This window comes from Triturus cristatus, chromosome 3_1 (assembly GCF_964204655.1).
Source record: "Triturus cristatus chromosome 3_1, aTriCri1.1, whole genome shotgun sequence".
Lineage (NCBI taxonomy): Eukaryota > Metazoa > Chordata > Amphibia > Caudata > Salamandridae > Triturus > Triturus cristatus.
This window is the reverse complement of record NC_140583.1, coordinates 313,964,875-313,982,423: the sequence shown is the minus strand read 5'-3', so window position 1 is coordinate 313,982,423 and position 17,549 is coordinate 313,964,875.

Here is a 17,549-nt window from a genome sequence, read left to right as displayed (position 1 = left end):
ATGAGGAAATTAGGAAACTTCATAACAAATAAATCTCCCAAGATGGCCACCAGAGACAAAAGAGCCCAAATGTAGCCCAAATATCACCCAGATGTAGCCCACATGTAGCCCAATGACAGAAGTGTGCAAAACACTTATTTGTTTGTGTATTTGCAGTTTTATATAGTGCAGATTTGTCAGGTATTGGAGTGCTTTACATGAGCTTTGGTTACATCACACAAGATCAAATTCATTTTGGTTGTAGACATGGGGAGATTAAGTGATTTGACCAGAATCACAGAATGTTGAGCTGAAGCAGAAACTCCAACCTGGTTCCCCAGTTGCAAAGTCTGCAGCTCTGGAAGTATCACCACATCCTCTCCCCTTGGTGCAACATTTAATCAAGTGGTCAACTGGATAAAAAAACATAAAGATTACAAATAATTTAAAAGTTCTTTGTCGCTATTTGAAAACTCAGAAAATATGTCCTCATTTTAGTTTTTTAGAGCACTAACCATAATTTTAATGCAAAGAAGACCCTCTCATATATGTAATTTCTAAAGGAAATACTCTAGGTATTACAGTCACATCAAGATGACGTCAGGAGTTCCACACTTTTGTAATAAATATAGAATGTTAGCAATCTAGTTGTTCATTGGGATACAGTTGAGAGGCAGAGGTCAGGGGCACGGACTCTGAAAATTGAAGGCAGGTAGGAGAGTGCAGATGCAACAATTTGACCACACTGGGCAGGCAGGAAGGGCAGTGGCAGCACAACAGACTATGGAGGGCAGCGGAAAGGGGGGCAGGGGCAACAAACCAACAATACAGGACTGGCAAGAGAGGCTGTGGCAATATAATAGACCATTGTGGGCAGAAGGAAGAGGCAGTGGTAGTACAACCATATATGCCAACATACCCATTTCAGCCAGGAAACGTCCAATGTTTTTAAGCTCAAATGGGCTTTATTTGATATGTCTCCTATCTACAATCTCCTCTTTTTCAATGTAACTCAAAGGTGAAAATCAATACCCCAGTTTTTTTTCAAAATCTCCCTCTTACCAAGTTCAAAATGTTCGCAAGTATGGTACATTGGATCATGGTAGGCAGGAAGAATTGGGGTAGGGACATGGACTCGGATAACAGAGGACAGGAGGGAATGGAGAGGTGCACCAAACTGACCCTACAGGGCAGGCATCAGGGTTTGCAGCAGCACAATACACCACACAGCGCATGCGGGACGGGAGTGCAGCACAACAATCCAAAGAAAGCAATAGGGAGGGGACAGGACCATGCACATGGACAACAGAGAACAGAGGGGAAAGAGGCAATGGTAGCTAGCTGACCATAATGGACAGACAGGAGAGAAAGCTGCAGCATAACAGACCATAAAGGGCAGGAGGGACGGATCAGGGGCATTACAATGGAACAGACAAGCCAGGAGGGAGGGAATAGGGGTCTGCACATGGAAACAGAGGGCTGGGGGCAAGGGGGCAGGGCAGGAGCAGCAAGATGACCATGGAGGTCAGGCAGGATGGGCACTAGAAACAAGACACACCATGGAGAGCAACAATGAGACTATGATGGCATACACACAGACCATGGAGGGAAGGTGGGAGGGGGTCAGGGGCAGCTAGCTGACCACACAGGGAAGGTGGGAGGGGCCATGGCAGCACAGAAGACCATGCATGGCAAGCGGGAGGGTTAGTGGCAGCACAATGGCTATGATGGGCAAGAAGGAGGGTGCAGGGGCATGCACAAAAGACCATGGAGGATAGAAGGGAGGGTCAGGAACTGGGCACAGACAAGAGAGTTCAGGGGAAGGGGCCTCACAACAGACCGCACGGGGCAGGCAGGAGGAGCAGTTGCAGCACAATAGACCAGGGAGGGCAGAAAGGTGTGGCAGTAAAATGGAACATGGAGGACAGGAGGAAGGGGATAGGGGCATGGCATGTGGACAGGCAGGGTGGAGGTGGCAGGGACAGGTTACAGTCCTCTGACAATGCTAGGCAGGTGGGAGGGGAGTGGCAGCTCAACAGAACACTCAGAGTAGATAGGAGTGGCAGGTCCATGGAACATGGTGGGCAAAAAGGATGGAGCAGGGGCATGCACAAAGACATCGGATGGCAGGGGGGAGGAGAATAGGGGCAGCAAGCTAAGCACAGAGGCTAAGCAGGAGGTCAATGATGGGCCATAGAATTGGGCAATGGAGGGCAGGAGGAGTGGACTGGTACATCATGCTAAATGGAGGGCAGTGGCAGCACATCAGACCATGCATGGCAGGAGGGAGGAGGCTAGTCCATGGATTCAGACAACAGAGGATAGGGAGGAGGTGGATGGGGCAGCAAGCTAACTGTTCAGAAAAGGTGGGTATTAGGAACTTTATTGTTTTTAAAATGTGTGTCTGTGCGAACTACTTAAAATATGAACAAGTATGCAGCATAATCTCACTTTTATTCAGGAAGAAGAGGCTCACTTGGAAGAAACACCCCCTGACCCTCCACCCCCATCGCAAAATGTAATGCCCGTGAAAAGGGAAGATGGATGCAGTGTTATATAGAACATAGTCCTGAGAGCACGATTGAAAATGAAAACTAGATATAGTATATGGTATAAACTATGCACCAAAAAGTGTGATATAAGATGAACCGGGGCGTGAAATATAATATGCAATACATTGTGCGCAATGACAGATTCATTGGAGAGCGCGAGATAGCACAGGCACTAGCGTGTGCTATGCGATATGCGCCTTGGAGTGTAATATGCACAGGGCAGTGTTGTGTAACCTAACTAGTCTCTAAAGTTGTAATATAAAATATGTGCTGGGGAGTGTAACGTTGCATATGTACTGTGACAAAGATATGGATCCCAGATTGTAATATGTATGGCATAGCGCTGTGCATTATAACATAGGCATCGAGGAAGGCATGTTAGATGGGGGCAATATAACCCGTGCGAAGGCAAGTGTGGCATGACATATTCACGGGGTGGTGTTACAGTGCACATGGGCTAGAGAGTGTCATAGCATACGCACTAGCTGGTGGAATACAACACAGAGGTGTGAGACACTCGGCGGGCACTGGTGGGTGTAACACAGCATTGGGCTCAGCCAGGACCACGCTGTGACTCTCAAGTGAGGTTCGTCTCCTTTCCAGAGAGTAAAATAAAAAGTATTACACATCCGGTGGTGGATGTGTGTTTTATTAACCGTGAGGGGGGTTTCTTGCATAGTTTGGTCGAATTTTTGTCGAATCCCCTTTGAATGGCTTGGTGTGCGTGTATATTAAATGTGCCCGTCAATAGCTACCCATGTTTGTATAAATAAACGACAAGGGTGTCTACTTGGAGAGTACCCACCGGCGGGAGCGCCGGGATTAGGCACGGTAGGGCGTCAGACACGTCAGAGCTTCACTAGCGGTGTAAATACATTCCATGTGGATTCATTCTATGCATAGTCGCCTTTTAATGAATATCACGCAAATCGTCATGGTGATAGGTACATACGGTTTGTCCAGCATGTCCTAGGTTTTTCTATAAATATATATTTTTTAAAAATAATAAAAAACAAAGGCCGGGGATGGGGTCCCCGGGGCCATAAGTGGCCTGAGTAGGGGGGCAACGCAGCCCCCTCCTAAAGAATAAAAAAAAAAAAAAGGCCATGACCCGGGGGTTGGGGTCCCTGGGGCCGATTAAGGCCTTGGGAGGGCCAAATGAATTTTTTTCAACAAAATAAATTAGGGTGCAGGCCCTGGGGGATGGGGTCCCCAGGGCCAGTAAATTAGAAAAAGAAGGGGGCCACACAGCCCTCCTTTTAAAAAAAAAAAAGAATAAATAAAAGACCGGCATCGCGCCGGAGGCCACGCCCCCTCCTTGCAGCACTCTGCAAACGCGCCCCCTGGCCAGTTGTAAGTTGGGGGAATTAATTCCCCTTCAATACTGAGGGTCCCTGAGGGCCAACTAGCCCAACGGGTATCTCCAGTATGCGCCAGGGAGCTGCGTTGCAGAGGTGCTCTGAGGCCACGCCCCTTTTTACACCTCTATGCAACGCAGCTCTGTGGCGCTTCGCTTACTGGAGGTACCTAGTGGGCTAGTTTGACCCTAGGGACCCTTAGGATTCAAGGGGACTTAATCTCTCAACTTAGAACGGCCACAGGGCGCGTTTACACAGTGGTGAAGGGAGGGGACGGGGCCTGAGGTGACGTGTGCAAACACGCCCTGTGGCGCATTTTAAGTTGGGGAAATAATTCCCTTTCAATCCTGAGGGACCCTGGGGGCCAACTAGCCCACCAGGTGCTTCCAGTAAGCGCCACTGCTCTGCGTTGCTGAGAGGTGGTGCAGGCCGTGCTCCTTTTTACACCTCTCTGCAATGGCGCTTACTGGTCGTACCTAGTGGGCTTTTTTGCCCCTAGGGATCCTCAGGATTCAAGGGGACTTAATCTCCCAACTTAAAAAACGGCCACAGGGCGTGTTTACACAGTGGGGAAGGGAGGGGACGAGGCCTGAGGTGACGTGTGCAAACACGCCCTATGGCGCGTTTTAAGTTGGGGAAATAATTCCCCTTCAATCCTGAGGGTCCCTGGGGGCTAACTAGCCCACCAGGTGCTTCCAGTAAGCGCCACTGAGCTGCGTTGCAGAGAGGTGGTCCAGGCCGTGCCACTTTTTACACCTCTCTGCAACGCAGCTCTGTGGCGCTTACTGGAGGTACCTAGTGGGCTAGTTGGACCCTAGGGACCCTCAGGATTCAAATGAATTTAATCTCCCAACTAAAAACCGCCACAGGGCGTGTTTACACAGTGGTGAAGGGAGGGGACGAAACCCGAGTTAACGTGTGCAAACAAGCCCTGTGGCGCGTTTTAAGTTGGGGAAATAATTCCCCTTCAATCCTGAGGGACCCTGGGGGCCAACTAGCCCCCCAGGTGCTTCCAGTAAGCGCCACTGCGCTGCGTTGCAGAGAGGTGGTCTAGGCCGTGCCCTTTTTTACATCTCTCTGCAACGCAGCTCTGTGGCGCTTACTGGAGGTACCTAGTGGTCTAGTTGGACCCTAGGACCCTCAGGATTCAAGGGGACTTAATCTCCCAATTTAAACCAGCCACAGGGCGTGTTTACACAGTGGGGAAGTGAGGGGACGGGGCCTGAGGTGACGTGTGCAAACACGCCCTGTGACGCGTTTTAAGAGGTAGTTTTAATCCGCTGCCCTATTATATACTAGGGGCTTACAAAGGAGGTCATGCTGATCACAGGGGGACCCCAACGCATAGTGTTCCCTAGTGTATGTAGGTGTTTACACTGTATTCTGAGTGTCTTTAAACATAGCACTGGCTCTAGGACTGGTTAGTCAGACCCAGTTACCACCAGTATCCGTCTGAAAAAGTTGAGGGTACAGGATGATTTTGCAACAAGGCTTCTTTCTGCTCTTCTGTTTGTTCTTTCTGCCTGTTATCCTTCTTCCTGCACTTTTCTTCGTCTTTGAGGACTTCTGTTGCTTCTTTCTGCATTTCTTTTTTTTCTTTCTGTACGTTTTTTCTTCTTTCTTCACATGTCCTTTCTTTGTAGGCATAGTTAGAAATTAGCATTTAAAAAACCTTTGAAATTCACTGAAAAAACCATAGGTTTCAGGCACGTTATAGTTAGGAATTAGCATTTAAAAAACCTTAGAAATTCACTGAAAAACCATAGGTTTTCAGGGGCGTTATAGTTAGCTGGACTTTTCACTCGTACAAAACCATTGAAATTCCCCCGTTATAGTTAGTTCAGTGAGTATTACATCACTCATGACATGGTCAGTGACATCACTCATGACATCACTGATGACATCATCCAGTGAATGTGTGTTTTTCTGAAAATTACATATGTTTTATATATGTATATCTCAAGGTCGATGGAAGAATAAATGGGTATATAAGTGTCTAAATGGATGATTTGTTTTTGAAAAATTGATTGTATAACTGACTGATTAAGTGTATCTTAGTGAATACATGGCTTAGTGAGTAATGTTTAAATATGTAAATATCTGTATCAGTCTCTCACTTTGTGTATAAGTGGCTGCATGGGTTGGTGAGTAGCTACATGAGTGTCTACTCTGGTTTTTTCAGTGAATATATATATATATACATATATATAATTTCCTATGGAAAATAGGTCCTAACTATAACTATCTACTGGCGACCGCCAGTAGATAATATATATATATATATATATATCATAACACAGTTCGCTCGAGCGAGTTGAGGGCGCACTCGGAAAGCAGAAGAAAATATCTTTATTCACCCACAGACATGGAAGCAGTCTTTACATGGCAGGTAAGTCCGCCTGACGCGTTTCGGAGATTTCCTTTCTGCTTTCCGAGTGCACCCTCATTTATTTATCTCTCTTTTGGTAAGTTTCCCCAAAAGTACCAATTTCTGCTTTAAAGAAGACTCTGTGGTGTTCCCAACTTTCCCTGGTTGAGTTACTGTGACTTCTGAATCAAGTCCTTCATCGAACAGGGTGAGAGCCTCTGCCTTCCTGGAGGTCTCCCATTCATTCATACTAGCCCTGTTATTTGTGATTGGGTGCTAGTCTGTTCAATAGTTTTTGAGAAATTAATGTTCTAAATGTATGTATTTCAAGCTGTAGAGGATTTGCAGAACCGGCATATCTAGAGATAAGATCTGATTGACTGCCACCATTTGAGGACTCAGGACTCAGTCCCCTGTCCTAATAAAAAGGAAAAGGAAAAAAACATATAGTGGGGCAGTGTAGGGATATCCTGCACCTAGGGCTAAAAACCTATTTTCTTATTTAACTGGACTGTCAATTCGTGGAGGAACTGCCAATCCGCAGTCCCATAAAAAAATAAGTGCAGTCTCCCACACTTGTGGGCTTGGTCTGCGGGGGTCAGCGAATTTGAGGTGAGGAGCTTGCGGCCCTTCTCTCAGAGGCTCATGGAGGTCTTGGGGACTCCATCCCTAACCTGCCTATTTAGGGGCAGGGGTATGTGGCCCCCTCCCAGAGCCTCCTAGAGGCCCTGGGGACCGCATCCCCCAGTGGCGAGTTTCACATTTTGTAGAGAGGGATAAAATCCTTCTGATTTAAAAAGGGTCAGAATAAAGATTAGCGCTGTTTGAGGCACTGTAGATAATGGTACTTATCAAGTAGCATTTATGGTATGAAAATTCTATCTCAAGCAAATATAGCAATTTGCCAAGCACAGCATTCAATTAAGATCTACCGCATCACACAATGACTCACACCCTCATCCGAGTTCCACTATCTAGCACATTGTTGTCCCCCGGGGGAAGTGAGGGTTGCAGACCAGTCTTCTTCCAGGGTGCTTTGTGTAGGAACTGGAAGAACAGGGCAGGGATAGGGCTAGTTAGGGGAAGGGGAGGGTGTTAGGTAGGGTATATAAGTGTCAGGAAAGGAGGATCCAGCCTCTTCCTGACACTAAACACCACTAGGAGGGGCTGTGTCTTCGAGCACAGTTAGTCCGCCCACCCACCCTATAGGTTGTAGGAGTTGGGGTAGGGTAAGGAGGGTTTACAGCGTTATTAGGTTAGGATGGGTTGCAGGCTAGGCAGTACTTTGAAGGGGTGGTGAGTCACAGATGGGCAGATCCACCCCTGGGGGGGGGGGTGCACAGGTGACTAATGGCAGAGGGAACTTCAAGGAAGGATGATTGGATGATTGGAGGACGGGTGAAGGAGAGATTGGGTATATGGAATAAGGTCAGATGGGGAGGAGTGAAGCAAATGAGATGGTGAGTTGTGAAGGGAGAGTGAGATAGTACTGGTGTATGTCAAGATGCAGATTTGAATTGTTGTTAAGATTAATAAAGTTAATTTAGGATGTTGCAACCTTGTCCTAATAAATGGCCTTTTATGCTCTATATGGCTTGGAGTGTGTTTTATTGCACAATCTAGTATATGTCACCTGTGTGGGGTTGAACAGCCTCGCTTCAGCTGCACACTTGCTTAGTCTAGGTCTAGGACTATATTAACGAGCTTAGGAGTCGTCCTTGTTGCAGCAGGTACCCTTTCTCTTCCAGTGCGTCTGAAAGAGTTTGAGGAACATCCCAATCCAATCTAAAAGTAAACATACAATGTGTGCTTTTTTCAAAACTATGAACTGTTTTCAGCTGGCACATGACCACTTCAGTATTATAATAGGCATTGTAGAACTACTGGCCATTGGTCGCAACACTTGCTGGTAACTTTGAGACCAATCCTGTTCGTCTGCTGCTTCTACCTTACAGGGTTCTAACATTTTGTTTCGCATTTCCAGAATCCTTTTGGTTTCATGCTGTTCTCCAATTTTCATACGAATTCTGCCTGAAACTCTAACTGATATTTTCCTGATTTGGTCAAAGACAGATTTAGCTGCTCTTGTGAGAGTGAAATATAGAGAGACTACAGAGAGTGTGTTTTGTGTTGATTTGCACAGTTTTACCTTTTTATGTTGTTGATGTGGTGAAAGTAGATAGTCTGGTTCTACCAATGTTTGAACTGGTGCAGGCACCAGCGAGCGAGTAAACAGTCATTTTTCTTAACAGCTTAGGACGGAGCACAGTATTTCGATGAGAGAGCGTTCTTCTCTGGTAAATGAGGATGTTTCCCTTATTCAAGATGGCCACTTGAAACTCTTCTAATATGATGATGAAAGTCATTTAAAAGGAACATTTCAAAAGAACTTTACCTATTTTTTCATGAGGGCATTTCTTTCCTCTTTGATAAACTCTGTGTCAAGTGGCATGATGCAGGGACATTTGACCTGGTTCAGAGTTGTCCCCTGAAGTGGCAGTCCTGCCGACATCACACGGTGCCACCGGGTGGCACAAAATATCGGCTCCATTCACACGGCGAGGGGCTGATATCACACAGTGAGATGGAAAACAAGCTGGATTTCTATCTCGTTTTCATAGGCTTTCAACTGCTGACGTCCATTAAGGGGTGTGAAAACTTTCCAGGGCATTGGCACTAGCCTCAGCAAGCTTTATTATTTTATTTTTCTTTAGAGGAGAGGACTTGGGTTAAGGCTGGGGTAAAAGGTCCTGATAGGTACTTCACAGCACGAAGCCCCACCCCCAAGGCCACGCCCCCTCCTCGCACGCTAATGTTTTTATTTTGCTTGGCAGGTCTGCAGTGGATGTACTCCACTTGGCCATATATTCGTAACCTTTAACTTTAAGGTCTCATCTGAAGGTCTGTTTTGACCTTGGCGGATTTGTTTCATATATTTTGTTTCACTTGTTACAAAGACTGTCAAAACTGTCTAGCTAGCCTGAAACATAAGGGGCATACATGTTGTGTGAATTGTATTGTATTCTGAAATGTGGCATTTTTTTTACATTTGCTACAAATGCACCCATTATGAATTTTGTGATAGAAATGTTGTGGCTTTGAAACGCCATATTGCTTGCTATGTTTTTAAGGGTTATGTAGTCCCTATAAGGTGTTTTTGGGCTAAACCTATTATAAACAGTCCTTGGTTAAAGGATTACCTCTTGTAGTACAACATACATACAAAAAGGAAATAAGTGCCTATATCCTTTATATAACTTTTATTGTTGAACTGGATTTGGGTGGGTAAATTCATTCCCAGTGTTAAGTCTCTCCCACTCCTTTGTGTGTGTTGATCCGAGGGATGCCATTCACGTGGTCTTGTTAAGGAACGGCACTGTAGTATGATTTTTCAGATTGACATGGAAATTAGTGTTGTTAGGGTTTGATTCTGTTTTGACCTGTGCTATATTCCTGAATTGGGCCTACAGCTTTTCCTTATCCAGCACATTTGTATCCTCCCTCTTTCCTGACTGTATCCAGCATCATGTTAAAACAATGTGTTTTGTCACCGCCAGCTTGTTGGGCGTTTTGTACCTTGAATCACCATGAGTCAGAATTAGTTTTCTGTCGTAATTGTGGATGGCATTCACGTACTTATTCAGGTATTTCTAGTATTCTATAGGCCACCTTTTAGTAGTTGTTCTTGTCTGCTTATTTTAATATTTTTCATTGTTGCCAGCCTGTATGGAATGTGGTAAAAATAGATTACGTCAGTTGACGTCCAGTTGTCCTAGGATCCTGATCTTGACACACGTCTTGTCCATTGTTGTTAGCAGTTGGGAAATCATTGATAGGTATGGTGGGCCCAGGCTTAGACAAGCGTACACTTACATTTTATTTTTATTGAGCAGCTCTGGTGCCTTTTACGAAGCTAGGCTGCTAAAAAAAACATCCCATTTGGGAATGCAGACAGAGGGACACATTATCCTTGTGTTTGCCTCCAATATCAGGGGGTCGTCAATTCATTATTAAATAGGCATTCTATTAACCCTTGTCAATGGTGAGTCTACCGTCAAGAAGTCGGTAGGGTATTGAAACCCACTTTTTGTGAAAAGAGTCTTAGTTGATAAAGCTCCTAGATTCTCTAACATTTCTCAATCCACTGGATCAGTCCTTATCCAATGGAAGAAGGATACAATAACATCATTACGCAAATAGGAAACTTGGTGGTAGAGAATAGTTGCCCTATAAATCACCTCTCTTTCTTGGTCAACACCCTCAAAAGGACTGTCTCAAAAATGTATCAGCCTATTTGGAAGAGTCTGGTCTGCTTGATACATAGCTGCTGGGTTTTCAACCTGGGTAAGGCACGCACAGAGATGGTGTTGGGTACAGCTGTGGATGAAATGAGAAATATACTTTGAAAGAGAAGCAACAGGCAGCTGGAGCCTGTATTATGGAGCAGTGGAGGCACACACACGCTCACTCTGTTCTACATGCACACACATATATTCACAGCCATCCAGATATTCACGGACTCACTCCCATTAATTCACAAGCATACACACATGCACCCACTATTCACAAGAACATACACACGCACACACCCATTCACAGCACACATGCACAAATAGACAAAATTCATACACACACGCACCTAACATTAAAGAAAAAAATGCTTATCGGTCCTGCGGGTGGTAGGAGGGAAGCCTTGTTGTTCCTGAAGGCTTTAGGGAATGGAAAACACGAAGATCCTTGCCATAGGTCAGCCAATGAGGAGGACCTTACCATACTCATCACCGAGTGGGATGGGGCTAGTGAGGCATGCTGACCCCACACTTTGACGAGCATCACTGATGGACACTCATCCTGCGCACTTCATGTTTAAAACTGAAGCACCCAAGTCCCGGTCTATGGATGGCGCGTCCCTCATCATGAGGGGTAATGACCTTGCAGCTCTTTTCCAGGCTGAGGAGGTCACGCCCAAAGGATTATGAAATCTTCAGCCTGACTCATTAGGTCTAGGCAGCCAGGTACCTGTGCATTTAACGCATGTACAGCACCTATCTTCCTGACCCGTACATGAAGAGTGTCTGTCAGGCTGAACTTTGCTCAGCCTGGCAGGCACTCCCATGGTTTGAAAAAAGGTGGGGGGGGGGTTCCCTCTGTCCTTAACGACAGGCCACACCTGGCAACAGGTATGATCTATTTAGATCTGCACATCACATTTGTTTTGGTGGCAGAGGATTTGGGTGCCAAAGTCATTGTGTATGCCAATGACACTCGCCTCCTTTTCACATGGAATAAAAATTAGTCTTCCGTCTCCTTGACAGCAGTTTTCCACTGGCTTCCCTCGGCTCAGCTGAAATACAATGAGGATAAAACTGAGATTCTCTTCCTTGGTCACTTCCCTCCTCGGTTCTGGCACTCTTTCTGGCTGGATGAGTCCCATCTTCCCACACCACGGGGCCAACCCACTAATAATTTAGGGATTTGGTTTGATGAAAAGTTGAGCTTCGGCCCTCAGATTAACAAACTGACTGGAATGTGCTTTAGCATCTTGAAAGTACTAAAAAAAATTCTTCTTCTACTCCAGCTTTCCACAAGGGAAACTGTTACTATAGCGCTGATTACCTTGTGCATTGACTACGCCAACGCTTTGTACGTTAGTCTGCTCGGCTATATACTGAGCAAGCTTCAGGTAGTTCAGAATGCCGCTGCCAGGACTCTTCTTAACCTCCCTAAGTGGTTCAGCGTTAGGAAACACATGCGTAACCTGCATTGGCGGCTGGTGAAAGAGAGGGTGAAATTTAAGTCCCTGGTAATAGAACACGCAGCCCTCCATGGGCTCGGCCCAATGTATTTGAGAAAGCGTTTTAGGTTCTATGCCCCTTCCAGGCAGCTTTGCTCTTCTACAATGTTTATGGCCTGTACTCCTCGGTTCCGTCGAAAAAAGGGTCGGTGGCAGCTCCCTTTCGTATATGGCAGCGGTGGCCTGGAATCAACTCCCACTGGACTTACGTTGCCTTCAGGATGCTAAGATCTTTAGCAAGAGACTGAAGACCTTCCTTTTTAACTAACCTCTTTCTCTGTTCTTGTTCTCATCCCTCAGGGCACGCGCCGGGACACTCTTTGAGTAGCTGTGCGTGATTCAAATATCTATAACATAACATAACATTTGACTCTGTAGATCATAGCATTCTCTTATCCAGGTTGAGAAAAGTGGAGATCTTGATAGGTGGCAGAATGGTTTGCCTCTCTCTTGCAAGCCTTTATCAGTGCACCTGTACATCGTGTCTTCTCTTTCACCTATACTTTTTAACATATATGTCTGGCGCGTCACAGTACTTAATAGATTCTGCGGGGTCTGTGCCCGATGACACACAGGCGAGTCTCTGCTGATCATGTGTCTGGACCAGGATAATTCTCAAACTCTGTCAAAGCTCTAGGACTACCACAGTGTCAAGGAGATGTGGATGAGTTGCGACTTTTGCAGACTTGGTGACGATAAGAGCAAGTTGTTGCTTATCATGAGAAACGGGCAGTTGTTTGCAAGACTTGTCCGGTCTCTCTAGGACCTTCGGCTGTTCCGTTTTCAAACGTAGACTCAATGGACCCTATATGAGGATTGTGGGTGACCTCTATGCACTTTTATGCCTAACCTGTTATTTATACGACAAGTGCAATCATCAATTTATAACGAGAAACAATAAGGTAGTGGCACATATTGTCAGCTTTATCTGAAATGTTAGGAGAAGCAACTCCTTCAGAGAGACATTTTTGGCTGTGCTTCCCACGTTCAGTCCTGTGTTTAGGCTTAGCTTTAGTAATAGGAGGCACAGCAAACCGCATAGGAGCCCACGGTGACGTGGACGCGTGGGGCCAGATACAGGATCTCCTCCCCCCCCTCTCCCCGACAACATTCTTCAAGCGTTTTTGCTATTTTCAGACTTTACATTTTCCAAATGGTTAATGCACATTTTGTCAACAAAAAAGTGCACAGTAGCCCCTTTTTGTAAAACGAATATCTATAAAGGTTGGAGGAGGAGCGAAAAGAACATTAAATACTTCAAAGGCATTGTATCAACACCAAAGGTTATGAATGCAGCTTTCAAGTCAGAAAGTGAGAAAACCAAGCTTTTCCTGCAGGGCATGGCTGAGTAGTTAGAATAGGTGATGCGCCAGAAGATATTGTAAAAGTGTCAATATTGCATTTTATGATCCATTTTATCGAAACGTTTCAGGATTTAGAAATAGTTCTGAGGAGTTTTTAAGCGTTTAAAATATTCTGCCAGAAAAGCATTTTGTCTATAAACACTGGCTGCAAGGGGAAACAAGTTTTTGACATTGCAGAAAAAGTATCTGTTGCAATGTGCCCCACAAGAAAAGCAGCCTTTATAAACGGCACACGACGTTTAAATCCTGTGACGTGAAAACGCATATCACAGTTCCTGTGTCAGTGAACATTGTCTCAGAATCAACATTTCTGGCACATATTAGAGAGTGTTGCCTTTATGTGTGCCAACAAAGGGTAGCTCACCAAATCCAAAAGTTGTGACTGGGCTTTATAAGCTGCTTGAGAGCACTAAAGACAGACAACCAATCAAGTGGAATTAAGACTGACATTGCTCCAAAGGTGTAATTCTGTACTCGTCCTGTACTCAGAAAAGACCAACCCAAATGCATTTCTGCCTCTTTGACTTTCGTGTATTTTTATTTCTGAAGTGCTATAACTGAATACTCCATTTAAATGGGCACTCTTAGTTCTCTTCTCTGCCTTGTTCCTCCTCTCCTCTTTCAATGTATTCACTTATCTGGCTAAACGGTGAGTAAGAGGACAGGTGGGGACGGAATACAGAAGAAGAAAAGAGAGGGAAAGAGAACAGTGTAACAAGAGAGGTGAAGTGGTGGCATAAGGAAGGTAAAAATAAGGCAGAGAGATATGTGAGGCATGGAGAGGAGTAACAGACGGAGAGGAAGGCCAAAAAGACGAGAAATATAGAGACAAGTAAGGTTTAGGTGAGAGGTGGAGAGAGAGATCGAAACAGAGACAAGGAAATGTAGGGGGAAGGGTGGGATACACCTGTAGATGAGGTAGAGAGAAGAGGAGGCAAGCTAGAATCGGGTGAATTGAGTTGGAGGCAGAGAAAGATAGAGGTAAACATGTAGAAAGGTCAGGTAGTGTGAGATATATAGCACTGCGAGGCAAAAAGATAGGCAACATGGAAAGAGGTATAGAAAGACAGGTTTTGTTGAGGCAGTGTGGAAGAGAGAAGAGTAAAGAGAGGGACGAAGGGTAGAAATACAGATGAGCTGCAGCTAGACGAGAGGTGACCGGGAAAAAGGGTTAGATAGAGAAGAAAAGGTGAGGTTACTACAGAGGTAGAAAGAGTGAGAGTTGTGTTAACATATGTTAGAGAATAAATATCAGATCTACTGCGTTATTGTAACTATTCCTAATACACAAATGATACATAAGACATCTGGCAAAACGTTTTCCAGTCAACGAATCCAGTCTGCAGCCTTGATCATTGGCTTGTCATCGTAACAAAGTAAGCTCTGCTGTATTGAGTGTAAGCTTTAAAACAAAGCAAAGAGTAGAGTGCAATACAAGCACGCTTTTGTTTTGCGAAACTACATGCTTTCTGCCCAACAAAACCTCGTAGAGAAATTTAACATGGGCAGACCGTAGGCTGCACTGTCAAGACACACCTAAAGGTACACAAAGAAAGAGGTTGCAAGAAAGAATTAAGGTAGTGCAAGAGGTGAGGTAGAGGGACCAGAAATACGGAGGGTGGGTAAGTAGAGAGGTTAGGTGGGTTGCAGTTCTGAACACATTTTGAGGTAAATCGAGAGGTTCTGCAGTGACAAAGAGAGGTGGTATAGAGAGAGATGAGGCAGTGAGAAAAATGTGAGGTAGAGGTGAGGGACAGAGAGGGTTGAAAGGGAGATAGAAAGATGTGAGGTACAGAAAGGTGGAGTTGAGGCAAAGAGAGATGATATTAAGAGTTAAGTGAAACATACGGACGAGTGACATAAGAAAGTGAGATAAAAACAATCCAGTAAGGTGCACATACAGTATAGAGGTAGAGAGAGTGGTTAGAGAAGTAGCGATATCGCAGGAGGACTAGAGAGTGGTAGAGAGATAGAGGAATAGTCATAAGAGATGTAGAGAGAGGTGTTTTGAGAGAGATGAGGTAGAGATAAGTGAGGTACAGAGTTGAGAAAGGGAAGGGGCACGTAGATGTATATAGAAAGATACAAAGAAAAGTTTGATGTAAAAAAAAGTTGAGGTGGAGTATTAAGGGAGACATGAGATAGAGCAAATCTTTCAGAAATTAAATGGCACCGACTGCCTGCCAGTGCACTGGCTAATAGTGGCTGGAAGTTCTATGAAGGGCAAGTGCTTAGTGATCAAATTAAATCAGTAGGTTTTTTTCTGCACACTTCCGACTGTTCCAATAATTTTACCATTGATCCCTTGGAAGTTGGAGACCCTGGGAGTATGGCCAACGCCCAAGAAAGATGAGCTGAGAGCTCCCCTTGAGCAGAAGAAAATCGGCAAACTCCTATAGCCTTCTGAGACTCACTGAACATTGGTCAATAACTCTATGTTCATGTAACTCTTGGGTGCAGTTTTTACTATGATTCTGATCTGAAAGAGATAAAACTTCAAGAAACCTCATACGAGATACCAGTGGATCAGGCATCAGCCCACTGGATGAAGGCCAACTGTTTGAAGCTGAGCACTGACAAGGCTGAAATCATGATCTTCGGGAAGAGCACGACACCATGGGACTCCACCTGGTGGCCAAATGATCTAGGAACAACACCCACCCCCAACCAGCCACACCAAGAATCTCTGGAACAGCAACTCGACATAACTGCCCATGTCAACGCCATCACCGCCTCATGCTTCTGTACCCTGAAGATGCTAAGGAAGATGTTCAAATGGCTCTCAGTCATCACCCGGAAGACTTTGACACCCTTGTCACAATACAGCTGGACTATGGGAACATTCTCTATGCCGAAATCAACAAAAAACCTCACCAGAAGGGTGCAGACCAATGAGAACTCCAAAACCAGAATCACTCTCAACCTCCCATGCCACACTCACATCACACCACACCTGAAGGAGCTCCTCTGGCATCTAGGGGCGTTGGTTCAGGGGGTGTTTGGGGTGTTACACCCCCCTAATAAATGTATTTTTTAATAACTAGTTAGGTACAGGAGCTTTCAGTCGGGTATGGTAAGGTGCGTCTCGGATTACACCTGGGATTTTTAAATACTTACTTACACCAAAACGCACACACACACTCGTCTCTCTTTTGAAGGTCTTAAACATGGCTATTTGACAAAATACTGTGTTTTTAAGTATATCCTCACCATCCGCACTCCTTTGCGTTTCCACTGGCCCTTAAGCACCCTTCATGCAATGCTTCTCATGTGATTGACATGAAATGCCAGCGTGATTGTCGGAAAATCTGAAGCTCATCCACCACTCCCCAGTCTTACTGATTAAGCTACGCCCCTCCTGGCACCTCATACACAAACAAGCACATTTCAAACTCCTGTTGCACACTTTCAAGACACAATACATAACACCGAACAAGCATACCTCAAGAATCATATCTGCTTTCATGAACCTTCTAGACACCTCCGCTCACACAGTCTCTTACTTGCACACCTCCCACGCATATGAAAAACCAGATATGGGAGTCGGGACTTCTCCAAATTGCTCCTAAAGCGTGGAACAACCTGCCTCTACACATAAGAGCCTCCTCCTCACTTCTTGAATTCTGCAAGAAACTGAAAATGTGGATTTTTGAGGAGTCCCAGTAGGTCCTATGTTTCACTAGACCCACACCTGCTCAGTGTCAGGATACCCTCCCGGGTGAGAGAGAGCTCTACAAATCTTTATAATGTAACTTACACCTCACAAACTTGCTACCCAAATTAAAAGTAGGAATCACCGGGGAGAGGACCCCAAGAAGATCTTGAAAGTCACCTTGCGGATCGACCTACAGTCATGGCCCTACTAAAAGCCACAGGTTCATATCTTACAGGCTTTCAAATCAAATGCACAACTGAAATAAAATGGTGAGAACAATTTGAACTGGCCTCCTGATACACAGCAAGCGCCACTGTTGAGGCTTGACTCCTGCGGAATTTCTAGACACTTTAATATGTTATGATTAACCACCCATTGACTATGCATAATTCTCTCCCTAACAAGGGAGAGGAGACCCCACCACGACAACAGAGGCCTCAGGCTGATCATGAGATGATTCTCTTTGCTATTTATAAATG